At 45.0% G+C, this 17,436-nt stretch overlaps 1 protein-coding gene and 2 pseudogenes across 7 annotated transcripts in view; all 3 read right to left on the bottom strand.

Annotated features, from left to right (window-relative positions):
* Positions 1-17,436, bottom strand: part of LOC129854176 (cell migration-inducing and hyaluronan-binding protein-like) — a 167,894-nt gene that overhangs the window by 103,158 nt on the left and 47,300 nt on the right. Inside the window, exon 4 of one of the 7 annotated variants that reach the window (XM_055920958.1) lies at positions 13,698-13,776. The exons of the other annotated variants lie outside the window; for them this stretch is intronic. The gene's annotated coding sequence lies outside the window, so the exon portion shown is untranslated. The remainder of the gene's footprint in view (positions 1-13,697; positions 13,777-17,436) is intronic. 7 annotated transcript variants of the gene reach the window in all.
* On the bottom strand, positions 3,542-9,863 carry LOC129852904 (toll-like receptor 13; annotated as a pseudogene).
* LOC129852905 (uncharacterized) lies at positions 10,158-12,864 on the bottom strand (annotated as a pseudogene).

A 17,436-nucleotide genomic window follows, 5' to 3' on the forward strand; every position in this document is an offset into this window, starting at 1 on the left:
AACGAATTCTCACTATCAGTATCTGCAGTTTGGCAGTATGCCCAGAACCTTGTTTAGAGAAATTATATCTCAGTTTCAAGGCCTCAGCTTAGAGAAGAAGCCTCGTGAGGTACTGGTCTGTCACATGCATGAGCCAGTATTGGTCGTCACATGAATGAAGCAAACATTAATGATTCATTAATTATAAATAAGCTAAATCATGCAAATATGACTTGTCTGCAGCATATAAGACAACAAAAGGGACTGCCCAGTGAGAGCTCACTTCAGACAGGTACTTTACGCATCTAAGTTTGACTGTGATCTCTCCAGATTCATTTAAGATTGACTTTGAGTGTCTCTGTGTAACAATTTCTATAACAGGGGTTAGGAGGCTAGGGGCCTAGGGGGCTAGGAGGCTAGGGGGCTAGGAGGCTAGGGGGTAGTCCAGGAAAAGTTTGGGAAACACTGGTATAGAGTTCAGAGTCCAGAGATTCTTTCAGAATTCTGCAGACAACATAAAGTCCCCTCTGATAACTGTTGGTCTCTGACACACACACACACACACACACACACACACACACGCATGTACACACACTCTCCAATAGTCTTCACACACACGCATGTACACACACTCTACAATAGTCTTCACACACACACACACACACACACACGCATGTACACACACTCTCCAATAGTCTTCACACACACGCATGTACACACACACACGCATGTACACACACACACGCATGTACACACACTCTCCAATAGTCTTTACACACACGCATGTACACACACACACGCATGTACACACACTCTCCAATAGTCTTCACACACATGCATGTACACACACTCTCCAATAGTCTTTACACACACGCATGTACACACACACGCATGTACACACACACGCATGTACACACACTCTCCAATAGTCTTCACACACACGCATGTACACACACATGCATGTACACACACTCTCCAATAGTCTTCACACACACGCATGTACACACACATGCATGTACACACACTCTCCAATATTTCACACACATGCATGTACACACACTCTCCAATAGACTTCACACACATGCATGTACACACTCTCCAATAGTCTTCACACACACGCATGTACACACACTCTCCAATAGACTTCACACACACGCACGTACACACACTCTCCAATAGACTTCACACACACACACACGTACACACACTCTCCAATAGTCTTCACACACACGCACGTACACACACTCTCCAATAGACTTCACACACACACATGTACACACACTCTCCAATAGTCTTCACACACACGCACGTACACACACTCTCCAATAGTCTTCACACACACGCACGTACACACACTCTCCAATAGACTTCACACACACGCACGTACACACACTCTCCAATAAACTTCACACACACACATGTACACACACTCTCCAATAGACTTCACACACACACACACGTACACACACTCTCCAATAGTCTTCACACACACGCATGTACACACACTCTCCAATAGACTTCACACACATGTCGCTAACACTTAACTTCTTCAGCAGCATGTCGATTCTCTTCTCGCTGACTGAACAACATCAAGCATCACCTACTGTCTAAGGAGATATACAAACAACTGACTAATGACTGGTTTAATTCCTTTTTTCAATTAAGGAGGACTTTTCTCCTGATGCCTAGGTACAGCGGTGGTTCTCACAGGCACAGATTAAACTGAAGAAAGAGGGAGAGAGAGGGGGGGATAAAACAGAGAGGGCATGATAGAAGAGAAGGAGAGAGGGGGAGAAAGAAAGAATCAGAGGGACAGAAAGTGAGAAAGAGAGAGAGAGGAACCCTGCTGTGTGTCAGATGAGAATCTAAAAAAGGAGAGAGTTGTACAGCTTAGCAATCAGGTCTAGACACACACACACACACACACACACACACACACACACCTCTACTCTTACTTTAGTTTCCTTTTCCTGTTTGCTATCGAGCGGTTCGTCCACACTTAAACCACACTGCCATCTTCAGTGTGGGTTACACTCAGACACAGACATACTCACATTTCACTGACCAGCAAACTGACACACACACAAAGATACATTCCCCCTTCACCTCTGTGACTCCCACTAATGATGATGCTGCATATGCATGTCTCATTTCAATGCTGACACACACCAGCATAGTCGTCCAGAGTTTCTCAGCCCAACGTCGGTCAGACAGATAGCTAACAACAAAGCATTCAGCTGTAATGTTAATACAAGTGGGCCTCCAGAGAGGGACAACATAGAATAAGGACAACAGAGATTAAGGAGAATTTGCTACAATCTTCTTGGAAAGGACGGAATACACCAGTTATACAACTGATTCAGTTCAAGAATTAACTCAAACCCAAGAGTTAACCTAAACCTAAGAGATAACCTAAACCTAAGAGATAACCTAAACCTAAGAGATAACCTAAACACAATAATTAACCTGAACCTAAGATTTAAAATGTCGATTTCTTCATGTTTTTTGAAGAACATTGCTAAGAAATGCCTCAAATGACATCGTACTAATTTCTTACCTTATCATAATCCACAAAACATTAGTTGCAAGGATATTGCTAATGTTTTAGCTGTTGTTGTCAACCTTGCCAACGACAACCAAATATAATACAGGAAATTGAACAAACAGTCACATTTGGACAGGCTAGGCGAGGTTAAAAGGTCACTCTTGTTCATTTCTACTCCATAGATTATATGGTTATGTAATTGCAATTGGAGCTAAATGCTGTTAAAAATTGTACTTTTAACCTCCTTCTCTTTCCAACTGTCATCAAGTTCTTCTCTACAATCATCATTTTGCTCAGCCACCCTGACACGTGACATTTTAGTAAAGTCATCTAAAATTGTCACAGAGGGCAAACCACACGCACGCAGACAGACTGAGCGAGAGAGATGGAGAAAGAGATACCCTGGTGTGAGTTTACACAACAAGTGGAGAAAGAGATACCCTGGTGTGAGTTTACACAACAAGTGGAGAAAGAGATACCCTGGTGTGAGTTTACACAACAAGTGGAGAAAGAGATACCCTGGTGTGAGTTTACACAACAAGTGGAGAAAGAGATACCCTGCTGTGAGTTTACACAACAAGTGGAGAAAGAGATACCCTGGTGTGAGTTTACACAACAAGTGGAGAAAGAGATACCCTGGTGTGAGTTTACACAACAAGTGGAGAAAGAGATACCCTGGTGTGAGTTTACACAACAAGTGGAGAAAGACTCACACTGCATTCCTGTTCTGGCTGTGGAGTTTGGAGAGACAGACAGACAGACAGACAGACAGACAGACAGCGCACATGGAGTATGGGGAGAGAGAGAGAAAACAGAGAGAGAAAAAGAGAGAGAAAACAGAGAGAGACAGAGCGAGAGACAGAGCGAGAGCACATGGTTTTATGAATTCAAAGAATGTTCTGGATCGGTTCTCTCTCAGGACTGAATGACAGCAGTCAAAGAAATAATGTCTGCAATCAGAGGCCTTACACACAGAGAGAGAGAGAGAGAGAGAGGAGAGAGAGAGAGAGAGAGAGAGAGAGAGAGAGAGAGAGAGAGAGAGAGAGAGAGAGAGAGAGAGAGAGAGAGAGAGAGAAAGAGAGAGAGAGAGAGAGAGAGAGAGAGAGAGAGAGAGAGAGAGAGAGAGAGAAAGAGAGAGAAAGAGAAACACAGCCAACCAGACTCCAATCAAATTACACATGCGGTCCCGAAGGCCGCAGTAATATGCAATCGAAGCAGAACTGTCCTCCCATCAACAGTCCAAACTCCAACACAGCGAAGCTCATCTTCAGAGGAATCTAACTCATATTGGCATTGATTGCAATATTATTGATTTAAATAATTATATATTTTAATGAAAATCTTTCAGGCATCCTTGTGCATTTATACTCATTCAAAACATCTGAATGTGTTGCAACTTAGCGAGTCAGTGGAGATACACCTTCAAGGGCCAGAGCCGACAGAACGACATTGAAAAACAACCTCATTGTCACGCCCTGACCTTAGAGATCCTTTTAATGTTTCTATTTTGGTTTGGTCAGGACATGAGTTGGGGTGGGCATTCTATGTCTTGCATTCTATGTTCATTTTTCTATGCTTTCTATTTCTTTGTGTTTGGCCGTGTGTGGTTCTCATACTTAGGTATCCTTTTTCCACCTGTGTGTTGTGGGTAGTTATTTTCTGTTTAGTGTTTGTTGCACCTGTCAGAACTGTTCCGGTTATTCCTTTTGTTATTTTGTATTCAGTGTTCAGTTTCGAAGAAATAATATGAACACGTATCACGCTGCATCTTGGTCCTCACCTTCTTCCGATGAATGCCGTTACACTCATATATTAGAGTGGCTCGATAGGTGAGAAAATAATGGACAGAAATTATGCATCTGGCTTTTTCTATCCGCTGCACTCACAAACAATCCCTGTTGCATGGTGGGAAGTAGCGAGAGTGAACTACACATAAATAACAAGGTTGTCTGATAAATGGGAGCTGACACACGGCCGAGCAGCACTGACGCATCGCGTTGAGAACTTTTCCCGAAAGCTTAATCTGGGATTTTAACAAGTTCACCTCATCTGCATGTGCCATGCATCAACGAGCCACGGACAGCACACAAACGTAAACAGGGGCCGTGTCCAAATCTCTGCTATTTGCAAGTCAGATGCAAGACAAGGTATTACACACAGACACACACACATCCTTTCCCCCTCACACTCACACTTCCATTTGCAAGTCTGATGCCTGGCTTCTTCGCCTGGCCTGGCGCAGTATTAAATAGTTGGTTAGACAGAGCTGCCCTGTCATTTGCCCAAAATGGAAAATGGTCTGGAGCAGATTCATCTGCTTGTGATGTATCCCTACCTGACAGCTGATCTCTACAGCCCTGACATGTCTCCCCACTGCTGTAATACACCCCCATAATGGATTACACAGAAAGTACTGTCAGACAGCTGTCCTAACACAACCTGTCTAATACCACCCATAATGGATTACACAGAGAGTACTGTCAGACAGCTGTCCTAACACAACCTGTCTAATCCCACCCATAATGGATTACACAGAGAGTACTGTCAGACAGCTGTCCTAACGCAACCTGTCTAATACCACCCATAATGGATTACACAGAGAGTACTGTCAGACAGCTGTCCTAACACAACCTGTCTAATACCACCCATAATGGATTACACAGAGAGTACTGTCAGACAGCTGTCCTAACACAACCTGTCTAATACCACCCATAATGGATTACACAGAGAGTACTGTCAGACAGCTGTCCTAACACAACCTGTCTAATACCACCCATAATGGATTACACAGAGAGTACTGTCAGACAGCTGTCCTAACACAACATGTCTAATACCACCCATAATGGATTACACAGAGAGTACTGTCAGACAGCTGTCCTAACACAACCTGTCTAATACCACCCATAATGGATTACACAGAGAGTACTGTCAGACAGCTGTCCTAACACAACCTGTCTAATACTGAGACGAGCAGAGAAGCTACAAGGACACTCATGATTCCCGTATGTATGAAGCGTCTCAGATCAGGAGTGCTGATCTAGGATCAGGTCCCCCTCTAATCCTGTTCAGTGTGTGTTAAACTAATGAAAGCTAATGCATGAATTAGTTATGTTACTAATCCATCATGTGACTTTGTGTTAAGGTTTAGAGAACACAGAAGAACTAATTAGTCCACTGTGACATTTTGACACAGAGATTCACAGTAAGCTTTAGATAAATCAAATTCATTCATTCATTCTCTACGAATGCATTTGATTTCAGTAGGAACTGTGACACGTGCACACACACACACACACACCACACACACACACACACACCACACACACTTATGAGTTTTGAGGCCCATGTAGGGAGTGACTATCAGTTAATATTTATTATAAATGGTTGTATTTCCATCTCAAAGTGGTTTATACTGAGACTAGTTCATACAGCACGACTATATGAGCTTTCCATTTAAATATTCATTTGTTTTATTGGTTTTTAATACATAGCTATACTGTAGATAGCTAGAAAGTATTCACACCCCTTGTAGTTAATTAGGCCGGATTCAATCAGATGCTTGTCGACACGTGTACAGCATTTTATTTAGCTCCTTTAATATTTTCAAGACACTTATAACCCTTTTCTTGCATAGGACGCCGCTATAGTAACGGGTCAATAGCAACAATCGATGACCTTTCAGACAATTACAAAAAGGTGCCGCATCAGCAGCGTCTGTACCTTTTGAGACAGTAGAATGTTCGGTATTGTTTCCCTGACAACTATAACCGTTGCTGATTGATGATCTGTGGTGTTGTTTTTCTGCTGTTTTATGGTAGGGTAGATAGATGTGTTTTCTTTCTACTAAATGTATTGGTAAGACATTTTATTTAACAAACTTAAAAGTACTTTTCTTATGAGTGAGTGGTCTGCGCAGGGATCATTTGATTGGCAGCTCTGGTTGCCTAGTGATGGGCGTTAGTCCCGCTTCAGAAGCGGAATTACTTTACAGACAAGTTAAAATGCCCGTTCAGTGGCGCTTCGAACCTAGAACAGGTTTCGTGGCAGGTTTCGTGGCGGCATTTAAAAAGCCGTAGTGTAATCTTTCAGACAAAAAAACAAACATGCCGTAGCCAAGGAGCTTTCAAGTCGCCACGTTCCAGAAGTCTGAAAGGGGTTTTACATTGCCTTCAGAAAGTAGTCACACCCCTTGACTTATTCCACATTTTGTTGTGTTACAGCCTGAAATTGATTAAATATATTTATTCTACACACAATACCCCATAATGAAAAAGTGAAAACATGTTATTAGAAAATTTAGCAAATTCATTGAAAATGTGAAATACAGAAATATCTCATTTACATAGGTATTCACACCCCTGAGTCAATACATATTAGAATTACTTTTGGCAGTGGTTACAGCCGGGAGTCTTTCTGGGTATGTCTAAAAGCTTTACACACCTGGATTGTACAATATTGGCATATTATTATTTTTTAAACGCTTCATGCTCTGTCAAGTTGTGTCAGGGCCGTCGTAAGAAGTGGAACAAGGTGCAGCGTGGTGAGCGTATATTACTTTTATTTTGGAATGACGCCAACAAAACAATAAAGAATACAAAAACGACCATGAAGCTTAAGGGCTATAGTGCCACAAACAATGACAACTACCCACAACGAAAGGAGGGAAAAAGGCTACCTAAGTATGGTTCCGAATCAGAGACAACGATAGACAGCTGTCCCTGATTGAGAACCATACCCGGCCAAAACATAGAAACACAAAATCATAGAAGTAAAGGACATAGAATGCCCACCCAAATCACACCCTGACCAAACCAAAAAGAGACATAAAAAAGGATCTCTAAGGTCAGGGCGTGACAAGTTGGTTGATGATAATTGCTAGATAATTGCATTTTCATGTCATGCCATAGATTTTCAAACCGATGTAAGTCAAAACTGTAACTAGGCCACTCAGGAACATTGAATGTCGTCTTGGTAAGCAAATCCAGTGAATATTTGGCCTTGTGTTTTAGGTTACTGTCCTGCTGAAAGGTGAATTTGTCTCCCTGTGTCTGTTGGAAAGCAGACAACCAGGTTTTCCTCTAGGATTAGCCCTAGTTAGTTTATTCTTATCCTTAAAAAGACTCCCTAGTCCTTGTCAATGACAAGCATACCCTTAACATGATGCACCCACCACGATATATGAAAATATGAAGAGTGGTACACGGTGATGTGTTGTATTGAATTTGCTCCAAAACATAACGCTTTGTATTCAGGACAGTTCATTTCTTTGCCACATTTTTTGCAGTTTTACTTTAGTGCCTTATTGCAAACAGGATGAATGTTTTTTTACATTTGTATTCTTCACAGGCCTCCGTCTTTCCACTCTGTCATTTAGATTAGTATTGTGGAGTAACTACAATGTGGTTGATCCATCCTCAGTTTTCTCCGATCACAGCCATTAAACTCTGTAACTGTTTTAAAGTCACCATTGGGCTCATGGTGAAATCCCTGAGCGGTTTCCTTCCTCTCCGGCAACTGAGTTAGGAAGGTCGCCTGTATCTTTGTATTGACTGTGTGTATTGATACAACATCCAAAGTGTATAACTTCATGCTCAAAGGGATATTCTTTTTTATTTTTACCCTTCTACCAATATGTGCCCTTCTTTGCGAGGCATTGGAAAACCTCCCTGGTCTTTACAGTTGAATCTGTGTTTGAAATTGATTACTCGACTGAGGGACCTTTCAGATAATTGTGTGTGCGGAGTACAAAGATGAGGTAGTCCTTCAAAAATCATGTTAAACACTATTATTTCACACAAAGTGAGGCTTGCCATAACAAATGGGTTGATTACTTATTGACTCAAGACATATCACCTTTTTATTTTTAATTAATTTGTAAACATAATTGTAACGTCCTGACCAGAGTTCGTATGTGTTTTGCTTGTTTAGTGTTGGTCAGGACGTGAGCTGGGTGGGAATTCTATGTTGTGTGTCTAGTTTGTCTGTTTCTATGTTGGGTTAAATGTGTTGTCTGATATGGTTCTCAATTAGAGGCAGGTGTTTGACGTTTCCTCTGATTGAGAACCATATTAAGGTACGCTGTTCTCACTGTTTGTTTGTGGGTGATTGTTCCTGTGTCAGTGTTGGTGCTACACGGGACTGTGACAGTTAGTGTGTTTTGTCAGTTTGTATAGTGTCTTGTTTTGTTTAATTAAATTCATTATGTCTAATTACCACGCTGCACATTGGTCCTCTGATCCTTCTCGCCTCTCCTCGTCCGAGGAGGAGGAAGAGCTAGACTGCCGTTACAATAATTCATAACATTGTGACATTATGCGGTATTGTGTGTAGGCCAGTGACACAAAATCTCAATTGAATCCATTGTAAATTCAGGCTGTAAAACAACAAAACGTGGAAAAAGGCGAGGGGTGTGAATGCTGTGTGAAGGCGCTGTAGTTAACTAGGCCGGGATTCAAATCAGATGCACTTTCAACAAGTACACAGCACTTAACATAGGCAATTTCTACTTGAGCCTACATCTGCAGAGTCAACCATGAACGTGATCGCTGTGAAGGTTTGGGATATTGCCCTTGAAAAGGTGCATTGTTGGTTGTGCAATGCACTTGTTGGTAACATAAAGATCTCGGCCCTAGTTAGTTAGTAGGTTTGGTATTAGGTAAGTCATGGAGTATACATTACATTAAACAAATTATAATAGTACTGAACAAAACATCAAAAGCAAAAATGTTTATGTATATAAATATTGAATACCCCTGTCATGGTAGACAGGTTGACATGTATTCCTATCTATGTGTTGTGTTACTGTGCAGGGAGTGGTTCAGGAGGGGAAAATTTGGTCCACAGGTAGTCCCAGAAGGCTGGCTGCAGAGCCGGGTCCTGTGGTCAGTCCAGGTAGGTCCTTGTCTTGACCAGCCTAGCCAGGCGGTGGTGGGCAGACAGCTGCCTAGGAGGGTATGTCCTCCAGGAAGACCAGGATAAGGACGTCCGTGTGCTCCAGCAGCAGATGCCGGGTGGCCAGTCACAGCTCCAAGGAGCACCAGTTACTGCGCAGGTAGTGACGACTCACCAGACACAGTGTGGCGGCTGCCGTAGAGGCTGTCTGTGCTGTTGTCCACGATTTCCTTCCCCACCTGGAAGTCCCTACTGTGCAGACAGAGACACAGGAAGGGAGGCCCAGCAGCTGCTCCAGCACCCAGCGCTCGTCTCTACCACTGTATGACACAAAGGCATCATGGTGGTAGCGCCCTCTGGGGTTGGGCCTCTGCACCGCCTCTTCTAGTCAACTACAGGCAATCCGGCAGAAAGCCAGCAGGTAGGTAGTCCCCAGCAGGTAGTCAACCAGCCAGCAGGTAGGTAGTCCCCAGCCAGCAGGTAGTCCCCAGCCAGCAGGTAGTCCCCAGCCAGCAGGTAGTCCCCAGCCAGCAGGTAGGTAGTCCCCAGCCAGCAGGTAGGTAGTCCCCAGCCAGCAGGTAGGTAGTCCCCAGCCAGCAGGTAGGTAGTCCCCAGCCAGCAGGTAGGTAGTCCCCAGCCAGCAGGTAGTCCCCAGCCAGCAGGTAGTCCCCAGCCAGCAGGTAGTCCCCAGCCAGCAGGTAGGTAGTCCCCAGCCAGCAGGTAGTCCCCAGCCAGCAGGTAGTCAACCAGCCAGCAGGTAGTCCCCAGCCAGCAGGTAGTCCCCAGCCAGCAGGTAGTCCCCAGCCAGCAGGTAGTCCCCAGCCAGCAGGTAGTCCTCAGCCAGCAGGTAGTCCCCAGCCAGCAGGTAGTCCCCAGCCAGCAGGTATTCCCCAGCCAGCAGGTAGTCCCCAGCCAGCAGGTAGTCCCCAGCCAGCAGGTATTCCCCAGCCAGCAGGTAGTCCCCAGCCAGCAGGTAGTCCCCAGCCAGCAGGTAGTCCCCAGCCAGCAGGTAGTCCCCAGCCAGCTGATGGGGCAGCACCACCAGTATGAAGAGGAGCAGGTCCAGGAAGGTGCAGATGAACAGGACAAAACACACATCCAGGGGACAGTGGGCCTCCGAGTACCTGCGGAAGTTCTGGATACCATTTTCATTTTTGCATGTCATCTCCAGCTCTCCCTCAAGCCAAAATATGACCTGGACATGTTGCTGTCTCCTGGCCCAGTTGTCCAGCCAGGCATTATCACAGCTGCAGTGCAGGTGAGGACCAAAGAATTCCATAAAGCTCAGGATGGTGAGGGGCTCTGGAAAGCTGTCCAACATGCTGATCTCCTCTATAGCATGACATGTAATCACACTGAGGGACTGCAGGTCTCTGCTCAGCTCCTCCTCCAGAGTGAAGATCCTACATTCAATAAGGTTCAGGCTCTCCAGTCTGTCCAGATTGTGGAACATGATGCCCAGAGCTGGCTGAACGATGAGGTCCACTTTCATCAGCGTCAGACACCTCAGCTGCACAAGCCTGTTCAGGTCACTCATGTCCACAAACTCTGGTCAGAAAACCAACTGGAACTCAAACTCCTGCAGGGAGGTGAAGTACTTTGCAGCAAAGTGAGACCCACACAGGAGATATCCTGTCATGGCCTTGAGGTAGACAACTGACTGGAAGAATGGTCTCCAGCTGTCTTGAATATCACATTAGATGGAGTGGTGAGCTGAAGGGCAAAGTCTTGTTTTTGGGGTGCTGTCGATGGTGATGTTGAGAGTCCTCCAGGAGCTGATATTCATGTGAGTCAGTCAGTCCTTGAGGGAAGACACCAAATATATGGGTCAGGTTTCGACTTGTCTGTGACTCACTAGGAGGAGGAGGAAAGTCTAAATATATGTTATTTAGGGAAGTGAGGTGGATGAATGCAGATGTTTATGACTGGGTTATTTTTCAGCGTTAGGGTTTCCAAGCTGTGTAGGGCAAAGAAACTGTTCTCTGTAAATCGGAGAAATCCTGTCTTCACCTCGGTATAAGAACCTCAGTTCACCATGTCCCTTAAATAGAATTTATTGCATTTTAATTCCAGCCATTTCAGATTGAGCAAACAGATCTGCTCTGAGGTGATGTTTGTGATGTGGAAGTAACGCAAGGCAAGTCTCCTCAGCCATGTGACAGGACCCTTTTGATGGTCACAAAGGACATTGAGCTCTGGGATATTGATATTGAAATGAACAGAAACCTCCATGTCGTTTAGATTCTTCAAATAATGGATCAAGCTGAAATCAACACTGTCCTCAACACCAGGAGAAAGTTGGATGTTGAGCACCTGAAGCCTATGACAGTTTCTCACTGCCGACGCTGAGTAGTTCACCGTTTCAAGGTTCCAGAATCAAGTTCTGTCATTGAGAGTCTCAACACTGTTTCACAAACAGACTCAAAATGAATGTTTTTCTTGTTGAAAGTAAAAGAAAAGGAACGCAGTATACTGATAGCAGACTGAAGAAGCTGTGTCTGTGCCTCATCAGTGCTTTGGCAAACTAAGATTTGAGATGTTTTTAAAGCATCCAAATGCTCCATTTTCTAACCGGCGAGCGTCAAGAAATGAAAAACTCACCTCTTGAAGACGATCGAAAGAAGTAAGTTCAAAAACAGCTCTGTTGGTGTCAGAGTTCTGATGTCAGAGTTCTGATGTCTCAAAATGACTCTATTTTCATGTAAAGTGCAGGTTCCTCAATGACTGTGACATATTGACTATCCTACATATCAAATCAGACAGTTCCTTTGTACAGCTGTAGACTGAGTGGTAGGTTGGTTAACAAATGTCCAATGAGATTGATGATTGATATTCAGAATGCTCCTCTGTCCAATGGAATGAGGCGTTGTTGGGATTAGATGTCCAATGGAATAAAGAACCGCTGTTGTTCCACTGCTGTGTCTGTTAGCCATGTTGTATCTGTGTGCATCTCTTCATCTTCCTACTATTTGGGCTTTTGCATCTCTTCCTGGTCTTTTTATTAACTGTAAGATACTTTGAGAGAAACTGCAGGTCACAGATAAGAGGATTTTTTAACTCACCTCTTTCTCACTTCCTCTATGTGTGAGGTAGTGGTTAGCATGGACCATATATCTGACATACACAGTTATCTGATGTCGTCTGAAAGCAGGTCACACACACACAACTCTCTACATGTTTGTACTTCTGCATACAAACAACATGGTTTGTGTAGTTTTCATTCAATAGTTATTTAACTGTTACTACTAAGAGCAACTTCATGTAGGAGAACACAGATTGATCAACTCTAAGTATCTATGTCTGGCATTGATTACACATCTGTGGCACACACACACACACACACACACACACACACCCGGCTGGCCTCACATGGGGTGATCTGACACACACACACACACACACACACACACACACACACACACACACACACACACACACACACACACACACACACACACACACACACACACACACACACACACACTTCTGCACTTTAACACCCATGTAGGGAGTGGCCAGCATCCCCTTAATAATGTAATCTAATCTACTCTAATTGGGCCCCCTGTGGAGCTGCACTATAACTGTGTAATGGCCTGGATTAGACATGGCATGTGACACACACACACACACACACACACACGGCTGGCCTACCATTGGCTGATCTGACACACACCACATTCACACACAGGGTGATACTTGGTCTAATCTGATGGGAGTCATGAGGTGGAACAACAGGTCATTATTAAAACCAACACAGCACTACTTACCTTCTGGAACCAACAGACTACAGATGTTTAGCAGCCTAGTGGTTTTAGCTGTAGCTAGAATCTCACTTCCAATGTTTTTATTGTCATTTTTAAACATCTACAGGTTCCTTTAAAAAAAGATCATCTTATTTGTCCTTGTTCTCATTCCCCAGGGGAGAGGAAAGAATGATCCGACTGCCAGCTATAGCATGACAGTAGAGAACAAAACACAATGTTCTGTTTACACACGTTCTGTTCTGTTTAGTTAGAATCTCAATGGCTGCCATGATGGCATCCAACTTTCAATGACAATAGTCACTATGGAAGTCGCAATGCTAACATAAATAAAAGCTGTTATTGTGATGCTTTGAAACTAACCACCAAAAGCATTTGTTGTGTGTGTCCTTTTATGCAGACAATGAGATGACTGATTTAAGGGGAGCAGGACGTCATCTGCACACACACACACACACACACACACACACACACACACACACACACACACACACACACACACACACACACACACCTCCTACCGATGCTGTCAACCAGAAGAAGATGCCAGTCAGTTCCACAGCCAGGAAATCAGACTAGTCTCAACATGGAAATGAAAGGCTGTGAGAGAAAGAGAGAAGGGAACAAGAGGGGTGAAACACTCGGCCTTCAAGATTTCAGTGTCTGTGTTAATCATTAGATCCACTCTCCACTGGTCCACAATTAAGGTGGCACGTGGCATTCCTCTGAGTGTGTGTGTGTGAGTGTGTGTGCGTTCAATTCTCTCTCTCTCTGGTTTTATTGGCGGGGCTGGGAGTGTGGGCTGGCTCAGGGATACATCAACAGAGAGGTGCTGAACAATGTCTCATCATCATTATTATTACTATTCATCTTCACAAGAGCCTTTCAGATGCTGCCAGCACCACACACACACACACACACACACACACACACACACACACACACACACACACACACACACACACACACACACACACACACACACACACACACACACACACACACACACACACACACACACACACACACACACACACAGAGCAGCATCAAAGTGCCTCTATTCTGGCTAGGGCCCAACACCAGATGTTGAGGGTTTGGTCATAAAATGAGAATTTCCCTTTAGGTTTATATGGAGAATATAGGCGACATACTGTACAAGGGATGTATTATATATCTGGGAAGCTGCATCCCAAATGGCACTCTATTCCTTATACAATGCATTACTTTTTACCAGAGCCCATAGGGAACTTGTCAAAAGTAGTGCACTATGTAGGAAACAGGGTGCCTTTGGGACACAGGCTATATCTGTGTCTATGCAGCAGCTTTGTCCATGCAAAACAAGCAACCCACCAAACAACCAATCAATAAATCAATCAAAATGTCTGCCCTAATCTAGAATTTCTGTAGCTTCCCAGGGGTAGCTTAGTCACTCTGACAGTGCATTATCCCAAAGCTAGTATTGCCTACAGTACTCCAAAGAGCAAAGTCTTTCTTTATAGCTTAGTCAATAGTATTATTTAACCTCTGACCCCTTCTGACCTCAGACTGTTGTTTTCCCTAACAGGCTTTTAGAATGTTATCCTGGTTTCTTATACAACCTTCATTGCTTCCTTTCTGTAATGTAACTATGTTTGAGCTGTGTTTTGTGTGTTGAGCTGTGTGTGTTGAGCTGTGTTTTGAGCTGTGTTTTGAGCTGCGTGTTTAGAGCTGTGTGTTTAGAGCTGTGTGTTTTGAGCTGTGTTTTGAGCTGTGTTTTGAGCTGCGTGTTTAGAGCTGTGTGTGTTGAGCTGTGTGTGTTGAGCTGTGTGTGTTGAGCTGTGTTTTGAGCTGTGTTTTGAGCTGCGTGTTTAGAGCTGTGTGTTTAGAGCTGTGTGTTTTGAGCTGTGTTTTGAGCTGCGTGTTTATAGCTGCGTGTTTAGAGCTGCGTGTGGTGTGTTTTGAGCTGTGTGTTGTGTTTTGAGCTGTGTGTTGTGTTTTGAGCTGTGTGTTGTGTTTTGAGCTGTGTGTTTTGAGCTGTTTGTTGAGCTGTGTGTTTTGAGCTGTGTGTCTTGTGCATGTGTAGCTGAGGTGGTGATAGTGAGCTAGGCTTTAGCTCTGTGGGCTAGCACAGTCATGAGTCATGCAGATGACTGGTAATACATGTCATTCACATGGGGTATAAAGATGTTGTGTGTTTGTGAGAGAAAGGTGACCCCCGACCTCCACAATGTAGAGAGTATTTCTGTAACAACGTCGGTGTAGGTGTTTTTCTGTGTGACCACGAGGGAGGAGTGTGTCAACGTGAGAGGGAGGTAGGGACGAGGGATATAACTTTCTGTGAGAATGAGGGAACACACACACACAGGTAATGAGGGTAACATTTGAAGCCCCTCAAAAAGGCACAGCCTGTCTGACGGGATTCAGAAAAACTCCCACACACACACACAAACCAAGGAACACAATGGAAAATTAGAGCTTCCGGGAAAAGTCATTAGTGTGTGAAAATGTCAAGACTGACTTTCGCTTCCCACAGATCACTGAACACACACCTCTTAAACAGGCACCACTGACCTCACCTTACAGAGAGGGGGAGAGGCGAGAGAGGGAGAGAGGGGGAGAGGGAGAGAGGGGGAGAGGCGAGAGAGGGAGAGGGGGAGAGGAGAGAGGCGAGAGGCGAGAGGGGAGAGGGGAGAGGGGGAGAGGCGAGAGGGGGAGAGGAGAGAGGCGAGAGGAGGAGAGGAGGAGAGGGGGAGAGGGGGAGGGAGAGAGGGGGAGGGGGAGAGGGGGAGGGGGAGAGGGAGAGAGGGGGAGAGGCGAGAGGCGGAGAGGGGGACAGGGGAGAGGCGGAGAGGGGGAGAGGGAGAGGGGGAGGGGGAGAGGGGGAGGGGGAGAAATGGGGAGAGGCGGAGAGGGGGAGAGGAGAGAGGCGAGAGGAGGAGAGGAGGAGAGGGGGAGAGGGGGAGGGAGAGAGGGGGGGAGAGGGGGAGGGGGAGAGGGAGAGGGGGAGAGGCGAGAGAAGGAGAGGGGGAGAGGAGAGAGGCGAGAGGAGGAGAGGAGGAGAGGGGGGAGGGAGAGAGGGGGGGAGAGGGGGAGGGGGAGAGGGAGAGAGGGGGAGAGGCGAGAGGCGGAGAGGGGGAGAGGGGAGAGGCAGAGAGGGGGAGAGGGAGAGGGGGAGGGGGAGAAAGGGGGAGAGGCGGAGAGGGGGAGGGGGGGGGGGAGAGAGAGAGGCGAGAGAGAAAGAAAGAAAGAGAGAAACAAACCCTCCGTTCATCAATCCGTCTTCTCCTCCTGTCTTTCTCTCACACCATCAGTTCATTGTTGAGACCTTGTTAATTGTGTCGGTTTCATAAAATACCTACGGCTTCGCCACACACACACACACACACACACACACACACACACACACACACACACACACACACACACACACACACACACACACACACACACACACACACACACACACACACACACACACACACACACACACACACACACAACCGACTGTGGCTTGGTCATGAGTCAATGACAGAAATGTCTGCCTCTAAATGTCAGCTGTCTTTCTATTCAAATGTTGCTGTCTGCTAGAAAAACACAGTGTCTGTCTGTCTGTCTGTCTGTCTGTCTGTCTGCTAGAGAAACAAAGAGGAAAGACACAAGGACTGTTTGTTTTGATGGAGTCTGGCGGGCGGCATGTCAGGCTGAAATGGTTTAATAACTTGTTGAATGTCAATTACATTATTTTAGATGGTGCCTATCTTTTCCATTCATCTGGAGAAATGTTTTGATGGAAACTGGCAGACAGTTGTGCAAGGTTGAAATGGTTTGCTGTTGCGCATGCGTACGTGTGTGTGTGTGTGTGTGTGTGTGTGTGTGTGTGTGTGTGTGTGTGTGTGTGTGTGTGTGTGTGTGTGTGTGTGTGTGTGTGTGTGTGTGTGTGTGTGTGTATACGCTTGTCTAAACCTAACGTCTCCTATCAGCCCCACAGAGCCAAATGACTGACTCCAACTCCCCAGTTAGAGGAACATTAGGAGTTGACGTTAGGAACACTGGGAGCCAACTCTCAGTCACGACAAAGTCACTGGCTTGACATATTTAAAGGTTTTCTGACGTAGAGTCAGTTATAAAACCTAAAAACACAAACGCTAAAACCCCAGGTGAATTTAGTCTTTCTACCAATCTTTAGTTTTGACGTTGAAAGCAATAAGTTGAAGCCTATTATGCCATATTAAAATATCAAAACAATTCCTGTCTGATGTCTTGACAATTCCTCCGTTTTGC

Source organism: Salvelinus fontinalis, chromosome 4 (assembly GCF_029448725.1).
Source record: "Salvelinus fontinalis isolate EN_2023a chromosome 4, ASM2944872v1, whole genome shotgun sequence".
Taxonomy (NCBI): Eukaryota; Metazoa; Chordata; class Actinopteri; order Salmoniformes; family Salmonidae; genus Salvelinus; species Salvelinus fontinalis.